Source organism: Gallus gallus, chromosome Z (assembly GCF_016699485.2).
Source record: "Gallus gallus isolate bGalGal1 chromosome Z, bGalGal1.mat.broiler.GRCg7b, whole genome shotgun sequence".
Classification (NCBI taxonomy): Eukaryota; Metazoa; Chordata; class Aves; order Galliformes; family Phasianidae; genus Gallus; species Gallus gallus.
This window is the reverse complement of record NC_052572.1, coordinates 59,590,144-59,603,781: the sequence shown is the minus strand read 5'-3', so window position 1 is coordinate 59,603,781 and position 13,638 is coordinate 59,590,144. Positions and strand designations below refer to the sequence as shown.

The following is a 13,638-nucleotide window of genomic DNA, read 5'->3' as shown; positions in this document are numbered from 1 at the left end:
ACAGGATGTTTTATTCCTCAGTTTACTGCAGCATAATGCAGTTATATAAGCTACACTTGAGAAATTAGTAAAGAAGGAAATATTTTCTGGGTACAAATGAACTTGTATGTAAGCTTCAGATACTGCAAATTTAACATTATTATAGTCCTAAAAAGGGTTATAGATGGATATCCACATTGTATGATCATACCAGGTGTTAAGGGAGAAAAGAATTTAGGAGAACTGAATCTTATTCAGTGGTTTAGTAAGTTTTATTAGCTGGACGAAGGGAATATGCTCAATTACATATAATTTCTTTGGTTGGTAATTTGAAATGTGAAGTTCAGGCTTTTCCCAAGTATATGTTTATGCTATCAGCTATTCTTTTGGAAAACTAGGGCAGCCACAGGGGCAGCAAAAAAGGAACTATAGTTCACCACAGGATCCTGTGTATTACTTCAAATTATGCTCAAATGTCTTCAGCAAGAGATGTGATGTCTTGCAAATGCAGCAAATTGCATAATAAGGGTCTGTTCTCCTAATCTATCTCACGTAAAATTTACAGTTGCAATCATATGATTAACTCAGGATTTTGTTTTATTTTATTTTTGTTTTGCTTTTAATTCAGAAGTATGTTAAATCATCTGTTTAAACATATTTAGGACACAGTGAGTGTCACTAATTAGTAAGACATTGTACACTTTTTTATGAAAAACCTTCTACCAGTTCTGTTTTCTCTTTTAATTTTTTGGAAGTATTTTCACTGTCCAGAAGAGTGATGAAGAACTCTCTTTACAATCTATCTATCTGTCTGTCTATGTATCTATCTGTATCTGATAATTTTTAAACATTATCTTACTCATTTCTATTCTAGCACTCAATACCACTATTTTTAATTTATATTTTGAAGAATATGATATTACGTAGTCCTAGATGTCTGTAACTATCTTTGTATCTCTTTATTTGGATTGACAGTGCTGAAGGAATGACAACTCAGGACAAAAATACTTCACTAAGATTCTTTTTCCATTCCCCAGTGCTGATTCTTCCATACGAGGAAGTTGTGATGGTGGATACCAAGGCTCTGTCTTTATTTCTTCTTGTCTACATCTTCATGAAAGTCTTCTCTGCACCTTGCTCCTCTGTGGCCAGTTTCTTTCCAGGCGAGTTTAGAAACGTACTAAGATTCTGATTTACAATGTAAGCACTGTTTCTCCTTGCTTCAGAGCTGGACTTCTTGTTTAACTTGTTTCCCTATTTTCCCTACCTTCCCTACAAGTCAGACCAGTCCTATTGTGACACAGCTGCAATGATCATCTGCCTGGCCAATGTGAAGCATGACAGTCTTCTCCTTATCTTCACCAACATGTTTTCCAGAACATTCACTGGAGAACAGCAGACCAAGATGGGCAGTGACATTTTAGTGTTATTTAGATACTTGTTTTTAAATGCAACTAATAGTGATCTACACATTAGGAAGACATCAGTCTTCTCTTTATGGATGATTTAATGTCCTCATTAGTCTGTGCTCATTATATTTCAGTTCTCTGTCCAACAGTGCCCTGTACCCAAAATAAACGATGCTGAAGATGATGATTCATAGTTTTGTATTTAGCTGTCACTTTCTTCCAGAATAATCAACAAATGCCCTGCCTTTGCACTTACAGAGCTTATTTCTATACTACTTTAGAAATTTCACTTTTGTAAAGAGATTGCACTAAGCTGAATTTCAATATTTCTGTCCACTTCAGCTAGAAATTTCCCAGCACAGATATAATCCACACATACTTGCATCTCAGTGCCCTCACCAGTCTAAATGTGTTCTTTATTACAGAGCTCTGCTGCAGCGCTAGCAGAATAAACAACTTTCAAAAGCTTGCAGGATTCCTAGTTGTATTGTATTCTAAAAGACTTCAACAGTTTTGCAAATGACATGTGTAGACCTTACAGAAGCATGCAGAGTGCAGAACTGTCCACTGCAGGAAGGAGTTAAAGTTTTCAACATTATTTGCAAGGAAAAAAAGAAGAAGAAAAAAAAAAGCCATCAAAACAAATATACAGATTGTACATGAAAGAATATACCGATGAGAAAATAATATTAGATCCATTAGAATGTCTCATTTTCTTCAGGTATGTTTTATATTTTTACTTCTTTTTTAAATGCTGCAATATTTAACATTAATTTTAAAAGTGCTGAGAAGGCAAAAGAGGCCATGTAGAACTTATCAAATAGGGCATGATTTGTTTTCTTTTTTGGAAGCAAAATATTGGCAAAATCAGTTTTTCAGAGCACTTCTGAAAAGCATCTGAAAAAAGAAAAGCATTAGAATAACAGAAAATTTTCCACCATAATTTTAATTAGAGATCATTTGATGGATATTTTCATATCTAAAACACAACCAGAAACTTCTAGTATGAAAACTGTCTTTTTTTTCTTTTTATGCAGTTAAGTTAGTACTTAAATTACAGCTTAAATGAATCACAGGTAGATATATAAAAAAACTTATCTGGACTAAGTTTCTTAGCTGCCAATCAGAATCTATGCTTTGCATTTTTAATGGCATTGCATCAAGATTGCTTTCTTATATGTTTGGGATTTTCAGGGATGCTTTCACATTCATCAGTTCAGCTGAAACAGTGTGCCCTTAAAAAGAAAATCAATTCAGATTTGCAGATGACATGCTGATGTACCCTCATCTGAAGTGCTGGGGTTTATTTTCTCCCATATTTCCATGGCACAATAAATTCTGGTTTGTGTCTAGCTGAGGGTCCAAGGCTGCATTTAACAAAGAGACTGAACTTTTAACCTTTCAGTCTCCCAGATTTTGATTATTACGACTAACTGATTTTCATTTAGATTTTGTTTCATCAAAGTAAATCCAAATAATTGATGAGCATGCATATATATGAATATAATGACTCTCAATCAATAAAGTGTATCTTTTGCAGGTCACTAGTTAAACTTAGTATGGAAAGAGGTATGTGAGAAACCCTTACCCCAATTTGATTAATAATCAGCACTTAAATGAAGAATTCTTCTACCTTGATTTCAGTTATTAACTTTCTCACCTACATACAAATAGATGCCCTCCCAGAAATAATGCTGAACTGTTGTTTGCCTTCTAAATTCTGATTGTTTCAGATATTCTGCATGCCACTGGATAATTTTTGTAAGATCAGGCATTATTTCACACAAATTTCAAATTGAAATCTTCACTGTTATTTTCTTCTTGTTCTTCAAAGTTAGCAGAAGGAAGCCAAATAAAAACAGATTTCAAGAGCTCTTTTTGCCTTTTAATCTCCTTGCCACTGCCACTATACTCTTAAGCTACAAATGAGGAGAAACTGTATAAAGAGACATCTCTTCCCTTCTTCTTGGAGGAATAATGTGATGAGCACTGAACACTAGAGGGGGAGCTTAACCGTTCTGGAGAGTTAAATCTCTAGACCCTCTGGGAGAGGATCAGAGTGATATGATAGCTGCTGTCTTAAACAAGCAAAGTTAAGGCATGGACAGCCATGGTTCAGAAGTCGAGAGGTCAAGAATAGTAGAGAGCCAATTTATTGTCATTTTCCAAAAAGGCAGCAAATCATAAGTGGAACAGAGAAGTTTAGGGCTCTGCTCCTATCACAATGTGGTATATTTTAAAAACCTCTCTAGAGGCAGTTTAACATGAAGAGTAGGATTACAGGGATTTTTTTTTTCCCGAGGACTGCCTGTCATTTAAATGTCTGAGGAATGATGGAATGAATTATCATAAAATTTTGACAAATTTGATGGCTCAACCAAAGGGGGAAAACAGACATTCCACTTATTGGGTTCTAATAAGACATGACATTTAAAATGAGTTTACATGGCAGTTAGACCTTTGCTTTTGTTTCTTTCTTCTCCTTCTTTTTTTTTTTTTTTTAATTTCTTCTTTGATTTACTAGCATTTGTGTTTGGAGAGCAGTTATTTATAACTGATGCTTGTCTAAGGTTGGAAAACCTGCTCCTTTTCATCCTCTGCTGCCTGTGTTTTAATGGCTTGGTGCCCATTTCATGTATTGTACTTTTGTATAATGTAATTTGGAGTCTTGATGGCTCTTGCAGGATGTCTGTACACCCTTTACTGCAATAATGAAATATGAACTTACTCTTTCATTTTCCTGACTTTGTTATAACTGTGTCACAAAAAGTGCTTTTCATTCTAAACAGTTTCACTTTTTATTTTCTACTTACTGGAAGGAAAACATTTCAAAAATCTTGTTGTGTCTGTATTCTAAAGGAAGTAATGGCAAGTCCAAACTGATTGTTTTCTGCTTACATGCATTCACAGGTACTTTGATACCCACTTCTGATTTGGGTAGTACAGCATTTGTTCATTTCTCTTGAAGTAGCCTAGAAAGCTGGCCACCTGAGCTTAGGGTTTTTTTGTGTGTGTTTTTGTTTTTTTGTATGTTCGGTTGGTTAGTTTTGTTTTTGTTTAACAGTATTTACTACTGAACATATTCATAATGGTAGAAATGCCCTCAGGAATTTTCAGAGTGCAAGACGTCCAAGGAAGACTCCAAAATACTGTTATATTTTTTTTTAACTCATATTTCTGCCAGGTCCCACGATGCTGATGAAAAGTGGATGTGAGTGTGGCAGCTGCTTGGCCAGGGGGTGCCTGGTCCATAACCTCAGCCAACTTGGCCAAGTCCCCACTGCTGGCACTTGTCCCTTGGTCAGTGAAACTCGCCGTTGCTAGGAATATGTTCAAACCACAGACATGGAGCCAAAATACAGCTGAATTAAGCAAACCAAAACATAACAACAAATCATGTTTTGTTTCTTTTCCAGGTTGTTCATGTTTCTGGGTGGGATGCTAATTTTATCTTCAGTTACTAAAGAAAGTAATGCTGCTGCGATAGCTGCAAGGTACCAGATAAGCAGAAATTAGGTAAGCATATGTTTGTATCCAGTTACCTAACACAGGAGATGAATTTTTTCAAGAGCCTCTGCAAATGATTTTCCCACTTTCTGTTTGTTCTGCATGAGAGGTAGATACCTTTATTATTTTAGTGTTTTTCCCCTGGAGGCTTTTCCTCGTGTTAGCTGTACTCAGCTTTACTTGGAGTGCCAGTGCAGATGTACAGAAAATATTACTGCGCTGCTTTATTTAAATAAATATGTTAAAATGACAAAATGACTTATTTATGACAGCTTTTTATACCATGTGCCATGTAGGTCTTTAGATTCATGATGAAAACTTGTAGCCATTGCCTTCATTTAAATATATTAATATTAGTCTTCAATGCTTTATTATACATATAATAAACAATATCTTTTTATGGATTTATATATTTCTGTATATGTACTGTAACAATACTTTTAATTAATTTAATTAATTTATTTATAACTAATAAATAATTTAATATTAAATTAATTAATTTAATAACAGTACTTTTACAATATGTATTGTAAAAAATTTGAAAAGTCATCCTTTAGTGTAAATGCAAACTCATGAGCTTAGAGAGTTCAATGACACATTACTCTGAAACTTTCAGTCTTGAACTTTCATAAGCATTTTTCTGAACAGGATGTTCCTGCTATCAGAAAAAAAGGATGCCACTAGTTTAATTTGATCTTATCATGCTGTTCTATTGAAGAGGTAGGATGTCTCAGTGTGACTTACGTAAGTGTTTTGATGGTGTAGAAAAGAGTATGGGGTATGCTAGTATATTGTGTTGTATTATTATTGCCAGGCATTGCTGCAGTAGCACCGTGAGTCTCAATAAGTTGCTTCATTTTAGAATATTCTGAGTGATTGGATTTGAAAAAGGAACACATCCACTGATTAAACAACACACAGACCATGGCCAACTTACAAGGGTACATTTTCTTCTGTTTTTCCATTTTATCCCCACTGATTTTCAGTAAAGCATCGCTGCTGAAATTAATAGGGGAACTTGAAGCACACTAATTTCTCTTTAGACAAGACCTTTTTATTACTCTCATATCCTTTATTATCTCATGTGGACTTGTATCATTTCTTTGAGATGCTTGAAAAAAGACCATATATAGTAGTAAAAACAGTTCAGGGGGAAGAATAAGACAAATAGGACTCTAGTAACTGTGGAATAAGAGCTGTTTTTTAATCAATACCCATCTATGCTTCACCAGATTTCACTTCTTCACCTCTTTGATCTCTTATTTTCACTTGACTAATTGATGCAGCTCAGATAATCTAACCAGCTATGATCTTTTTGAAGGAGCAGAGCCAGTTTGCCTTTCCCTCAACCAATAGCTTTGGCTCATAATGCTTGGCATATGTTTTTTTTATTTTATTTTATTAAGATAACATCAAACAGTTAAGCAAATAATCTGTGAATAAATTAACTGCAATTGATTTGGGAAAACTGACAGGAAAGAAGGTAAATAACCAACACTTTACCATGGCACAAGATGCTGGATTTTGTAAATGAACATTTACATTTATGGCAACCCAGGAGTGAACTCAAGCTCTAACATGAGCATGTTTCAGATGGGATCTGGCTAGCAAAGCAATATAAACTGGAAAGGCACCAGGATATCAGGCATGCCCTAAGGTAAATTAGAAAAGGAGAAGGAGTGGGAAGGTGACTGTTCCAGAACAAAAGAAAACATTAAACAAGTACCAGCTATCTAAACAAACAAAAAATTCATAATTCTCTTTCTTCCTGTTTAGTATGATGCTGAATAACTAATAATATATCTGATATTTTCTGAAAAGCTTTCTTAGGCATATAACTTAAGTATGGCTTTCTATCTGTGGTGTAACAGAAGTAACCACTAGCTTCTATTAAATTTCTCTAGTAAAACTCTCCCTAGGGCAAACTCTGCTGTTGTCTGTGCTCAGTACTGATTGTAACATGAGAAGGAAGGACCTCAATGCACTTTGTACCTTCAAAACAAATGGCAGCAATGTCCTTTTTGTGAGGACATGGCAGGTGAAGGAGACCTCATTAATGAGGAGGACCAATGCAAATGGGCTGATTCTCGTCTTTTCCAAAGTGGGAGGGGGGGGGGGGGAGGAAGAGGAAAAAGAAAAAGAATCTTCCTTTATTCCTAGAAGTACTATAAGAAGGTGATGAAGGGCTCACAAAGGAGCACAGCCTGGATCTCGGTCTTTGCAGGCCAGCTGGTTGAAAGCAGGTCTGTCCTCAGGATACAGCTGGCTTGGAATGCAGTCTCTACCTTGAACTTCTGTCTCTATGCTGAATCCTCAGATGTGCTTTTCACTAGAGACCACCCACGCTGTGGTTGGATGGTTGAACTGCTTCGTTTTAAGGAATTTCTGCACCTCTGCTGGAGATTGCTACTCCTCCACTCAAATCAGAGTCTGCCCCTAGGAAATACAATGCAGCAGCTTGAACGCTGTGCAGAGAAGTTACAGTAGGACTGCCGTACCTGTCACACTTCAGGTTGATGTGGACACCAAATTATGCCCTGGGCCACAGCATTTTCCTTCTTCGTGTTGTGGCCCATGAGATAGCAAAGATTTAAGGATGATGCCTTTCATATCAAGCTGTAAAGCAAAGAGGGAAAAAAAAAGTAGCCAAGTGTTTCTAGGAATAAGGCAATTAAAGGGAGGGTTAGTTGTCTTCAAAAGATAAACACGGTAATTGAAATAAGGGATATTATCTAGAGAGAAAGATTTAAACCAGAAGATGTGAAAGAACTCATTGTCTATTAATATCCACAGAGTGATTCATAACAGGTTGCTGCTTTCAGCAGCTAGTAAGTGATTAGCAGTTAGATCTACTCAGTGCAAGTGCTTTTTTTTTTTTTTTTTTTTTTTTTTTTTTTTTTTTTTTTTTGTAGTGGCATGTTAAATGTAACAGGAAAAAAAGCCTCACTGGGAACAAAAACAAATAGTGATCCTAACAGCCTAGCATCTGATATGAAAATAAGTACTAACAGGTACAGTCTTTGCAAATTCTGGGAGAGGAATGGAAATCTACTGTTTTGCACTTGAGAAACTGTGAATCTAAAGCCATTCACTAGATTATTTCATACACTTCACTCATTTTACATTTAGGTAAAATTTTCATTGAATTCTATTTCCATATTTCTAAATTTCCACACACAGAACCAGTCTCTTCCAAGCATACACAGTAGATATTTACCAAAAATTGTGTTTTGAGGGGAAATACAAGATAAATCAGAGAATTCTAAATAAAGGGCAACCTAAACACTTATCTTGTTATTTAGTTGCTTGGCTACGAAATCCAATCTTGTTCTGTTGTTCTTGTGAAGAAGTGCTTTTTAGTACATTTTTGTGGGAGGTAAATGTGTTAAAGGGTATCCAGTGATGAAATGCAAGTGCAGTGGCATGAGTTTTCCAGTCCTACAGCACACCTCAGGGGAGGCAGCAGTGTGGCTTATTTGTTGTAATGACATGGGCTAACAAGTTGTGGAAAACACCACATGGAGGAAATGCAACAGATGCAGATTAAATAAAGAGGGAGATACAGAAAACAAATGTAGTAACATGGGGATGTCAGGGAAGTGAGCTGAGAAAGAACTGCTATATTCAATCTTCAGCATTTCAAACATTTTTCAGTGCTAATATAAGCCTGTGAATTTATTTTTTTTTCCATCCCCTCTGTGGTCTACTATCCAACATAGCAATTCCTCCTTTTCCTTTCCAAGATCCCTACTTAGATGTGGATAGTCACACTTAGTGAATTGTTAGTGATTATAAACCACGTCCATTTACACAGCAGTTCCTAGGAGGTAAAGCAAATGTTTCTAGTTAAAGTTGCAGAGTGATTTTTACGTTGCAGAACACAATTACCCAAATTAGATTTTGGGAAGCAACCCAGCATTTTTACTCCTGTCTTGCAACTTGAAGCAGAGGATTGGATTCATCTGTCAGCCATGGAAGGAGGTGAACAGGAGCAGCATAGAAGCAAAACATTACAAAATACAGGACATGATTTTGCCTCCATTATCAGTTTGGAGATGATAACAGTAGACTGTGCATGCTCCATCCTTTACCTTTGTCAAAACAAATTATTTCAAACTCAAATCAATGAACCAGTTTTATTATTTTAGTAGAGAGAGGTTGGCAATGGAAAAATAGAGAAAGAAAAGACCCAGGAATCATTGGTGGAATTGTTGGTTTATAATGTGTTAAATGTGTTTATTTGCACTTCCAAAGTTCAGATTTCCTCATACATTTTCATACTGATAGAGATAAAATGCTAAAGTCTTAAATCCCTCTATGCCATGCTGAGTTGCTAAGGGCTGTTGAGTTTTTGTTATTTCTCCTCTCGAGTTAGCTCTGATTATGCCTGCTGAGTGAAAAATTTGTATTTGCCGACAGAAATAGGAACCACACCACGTGTGCTTGCACTCAGCAAATGCTCCAATACATCACAAAGATTTGCTCAACCCACCTTCAGAGGCCAAATCGAGCATGTTATTTTCTGTTTAGATCTGATCCTGAACACTATCAGTCAGGAGTGTTTCTCAATCTCTGATTAAAACAAGGCCTACAAAGCTGCAAGTGTTCATGCACAGTCTCATTAGAGGACTGGATGGAGTGACCTCGGTCTTCCAGCACAAAGCTGTGAGTGAACTTCAAATATGAGAGTGCATCAATCAAATCCCAGAAAGGCTTTTATGTCATTTTTTCTACTCTGCCTTTAAAGTCCTGAAGGAATGCCCTTTCCAGTGTACAGCCAAGGATCATTCAACAGCAGCAAACAAACCAACAAAAAGCCTCTCAGAAGGACCAAGATTTACCCCACACACAAAGGGGAAAGCACGATGTTTTACTGATGTGTTTTCTAATAAAGCAGGCTTATTTTTTAACTCCCCCTGAATGATTTTTGCCAATCTGGAGGGTTCAACATTACGTTCAAGAAATAGAAAGTTTACTATAAAAATAACAATAAAAATTGAAATTATATGTTTCCTCCCATAAAGCAGGCTTGTTGCAGCTTTTTGCACCCCTGTCATTTTTGCTCCTGCTTACTGAGGGAAAGAATAGGTGGAAATCTGTTTTTAAAAATGGCACGAGATTTGATCCTGATATTTGGGGCACAGTGTGGGATGTAATTCCTTTCTATCCAAACACAGATGACATTTTAGTAATGACTCTTATGTGGAACAACTAAATGAGAAGGATATTACACTTCATCATGTAAAACTATTTTTCAAAAGCTGTGATGATGCAGTGAACTGCAATACTGAATGAGAGGAAGATTTAATTTGAACAAAACCAAGGATCCAAAAGTAAGTACAGTCCATTCAGAGATGACTTCCCAATGGAAATTAAATTTAAACAAGCTATGGGATCTTGAAAACCAAAAGAATTTCGATAGAGACAACAAGCCTAAAAGTGCCAAGTGACCAAAATGTTGGAAGTCCAACAGAATTCTTGTAAAAATTGTCTGTACACAGCTGTTCCACAGGATATCCATGTTCATCAGATAATTTTTTTCCCCAAACTTCATAGATTTTGAAGCAGCTATGACCCTAACAATGCTCTTTCCCTTATCTTTAAACTTAAATATATACATATATGTTTCGAGAATTTTTAGTATGTGTAGGTATTTTTTTTTTTACAGGCCTTCAGATGTTCAGAAGAATTATGCAGATTTTATATATAAGTACTGGAACATTTATGTCATTTGATGGTGCCCCATCTGTGCTTTCTCTGTAGTGTTTTTGGGGCATCTGTGTAAATTCTTACTTTTTTGTTTGTTCAGTAACTTGCTGTATAAAATAACATTGCACATTACCTTTTATAATTTTGATATGCCTTAGAATATAGGCTTTTTTTTTTTTGTTTTGTTTTCCAGGCAATGTTGAGTCTTCAGCTTGCCTTTGCTCTTACAGTATCTGAAACCAGATGTCAGCCACTTATCTTTTCAGTTATTGAAAAGCCATCAAATTGAAGAAATTAAACTTTTGCACCTGACTCCTGAATAGCACATATTTCTTTACTTTTGAGACATTGTATAGCTGTTAACCTTTATTTTATCTCACGTGCATTTCAATATATATGGCATGTATTTATGTACTTATAAATTTATTATTTATAAAAGCCTAATTTTCTGTTGATTGCATGTTTATTCCATCCCTTGATTCATCCCTTTTACAGAGGCTCTTAATATCTTTTTTTTTTTTAAGTTTGTTTTCTTTTTTTTTTTTTTTCTGTTCCTATGGGGGAAAAATAAAACTTTTTTTTAAAATGCTTTACTTTGCAGAGTATTATCACGTTCTAAAATCTTTTTATCTTTTTGCTGCTGACAAATACTGTTGCAGAATTTTCATCAATGTTACAGTTGTTCATTTCAGTTTCTAAGAAAATTATGTTGTCAGTTCAGCCTGATTGAGAAATCAGGTAGAAATTTTGAGTATGCTAAAGGACAGTTTCCTAAGCTGACAGATTCAATGCCTGGTCCCAGTGGCCATTGGCCGGTTGTGACTTCAGAAGACTGGAGAAATTCAGAAGGCTGCACAAGTTTTAACTTGGAAGAGGATGAAGGTATATTTGAGAGTAACTATGTATGCATCTTTAATCTAGAGGTAATCTAAAGGTTACCTGGCCCACAAAATTGTTCAAAGCCAAATTTTAATTTCTGCTTTCCAAAATTCCTTGCTTAGTGCTTCTCCAGTGCTATAGTAGAGGGCTTTATTTGCCATTGCTTCCCTTTTCAACTTGGGGATAGTTAGTGAAGTGAATCTTTTCACTAATGCATATTTCCTGTTTCAGTAGCACTATACTGTGTTTAATTTCTATTATAAAACAGTAATAATGTATAGGTACATATGTTTCCATCAAAGGGCACGATTTTACTTCACAGGAACTTGCTATGCTACTGTTCTGGAAAGCTTTATGGGAACACTTTTTTATGGTGTTTATTGTGTGCTAAATAAGCAAAACTGATTCATGAAAGAGAGAATACTAATCTTTGTTGGGTTAACATCCAGAATATGACCTTGTAAGACAAGCACTGTCATGTCACAGCATTGTGCCCTGAGCAGAGCTAAGGATGATCACTACAAACTCTAAACACTTCCTGTGTCTTCTGTTAGGAAGCTATCTGTGCAAAGTTCAAGCTGATAGAAAGCTAACACGAAAGACAAACTAGCACTGAGCAAGTGCTAACATTCCAGCTAGAACTCTGTTCTCTGGTGCTCTCCATAGTGGACAGATGTAGATAAGGTTACACTTGTGCTTCACTAGGTGAAACTAGCCGACAGCATGATATTACAACAATACTGTATTACAACATAAAAACACTCTAAATTGATATGTGAGCAGCAGACATGGATAATGTCACACTAACCTTATTTTTTCTAAATATATAGGCATATATAAGTCATCTTCTTGCAAGTACTTTTCTGTATTTTTCAAATCATATCTCCATAGCACATTTTTATGGTTCAATCAATTTTCTTTGTTAGAGAAAAATCTACTAATAATTACATAAAAAGAGATGTTTGGTTCTCTCTCCCCTCCCACCTTTATTCCTTCCTTTTTCCCATCTAACTTAATGTCTCTATGGGCAATGCTGCTGCTTCTAGTGTGAGTATTCTGTTATAACGAAGCACTGAGAGTACCACATGTTATTTGAGATTGTCAAACAATTCGAGTTTGTTTGCTTGTTTGTTTATTTTGTTTTGTTAACAAGGAAATACTAAGTTGCTTCTGCTCCTTATGTTTGTTTTCAGAAAGGAAATTACTCAAGCAGAGATCAGAGAAGAAGCAGAGGAGTCATGTAATATTGTTTCAACATATTATATTTGATTTTCTGATCTAAGTCCATCAGCTAATGATAATGATATCTTCTACCTATAATCTTTGTTTCTGCTGTTGGTTCTTATGTTTTTTACTTTTTACATTGTATTTGCTTGCCTTCATTTAAGCAACCCTCAGGTGTGTATTCAACACCCTCACTATATATATATATAGTATATAATATATATATATGTATTTAAACTCTATTATGAGCTTTATTACCTACTGTTTCTTTCTTTACAGATCTTGTCCATTTAATCGAATTTATATGGACCGACAGCCTCCAAGACTAACTTTTTACAACTTCTCCAGCAATTTTTCCCTCAAATAGATTATCACACTGGGATGCCCATATGTGTGGCAGTAAATCCCAGATCATTTTCCTTAGTGATAGTTATGTTGTTCATTTGTTTGCTATTTGGTAGATTTTTTCAGTTCTTTCTAGAAACTAAGAGATAATACAAGATAACATCTGTGAAGTGAGTGATAGTTGAAATTTGCTCTGGAAGTTTGTCAGAATATTGTCAATAACTTCTTCACAGAAAACCTATGTTTGAGAGAAACTGATAATGAATAGAAGAATTTTCCTTGAAAAGTGCATGTCACTGCTGGAATATAAGCTTTTGTTGTTGTTTATTTAAACAAGTGTCAGTACAGCCATGTTTATATTTGAGCAGAGAATTAAGCACTTCAGAAACAATGGCTCTATGTTTACCATAGCAGTGTATAAGTGTCCTGACACTTGTTGGTTGCTTCATTGCAATCAGTCTATCCAGAGCTGGAACATAAGCTCCAGAAGATCCTCTTGATTACCTAAATAAGATAAAATCTAGGAAATGCATTTATGAGAGTAGAATGAAGGATTGACTAGAATAACAGCAATAACAAACAGTGT

General features: G+C 35.5%; 1 long non-coding RNA gene across 1 annotated transcript in view; it reads left to right on the top strand.

Annotated features, from left to right (window-relative positions):
• The first annotated feature begins 2,059 nt into the window (after nucleotides 1–2,059).
• Nucleotides 2,060–13,638, top strand: part of LOC121108483 — a 36,135-nt gene continuing 24,556 nt past the window's right edge. Inside the window, exons 1-2 of the long non-coding RNA XR_005843020.2 lie at nucleotides 2,060–2,109; nucleotides 4,805–4,904. This is a non-coding gene — a long non-coding RNA (uncharacterized LOC121108483). The remainder of the gene's footprint in view (nucleotides 2,110–4,804; nucleotides 4,905–13,638) is intronic.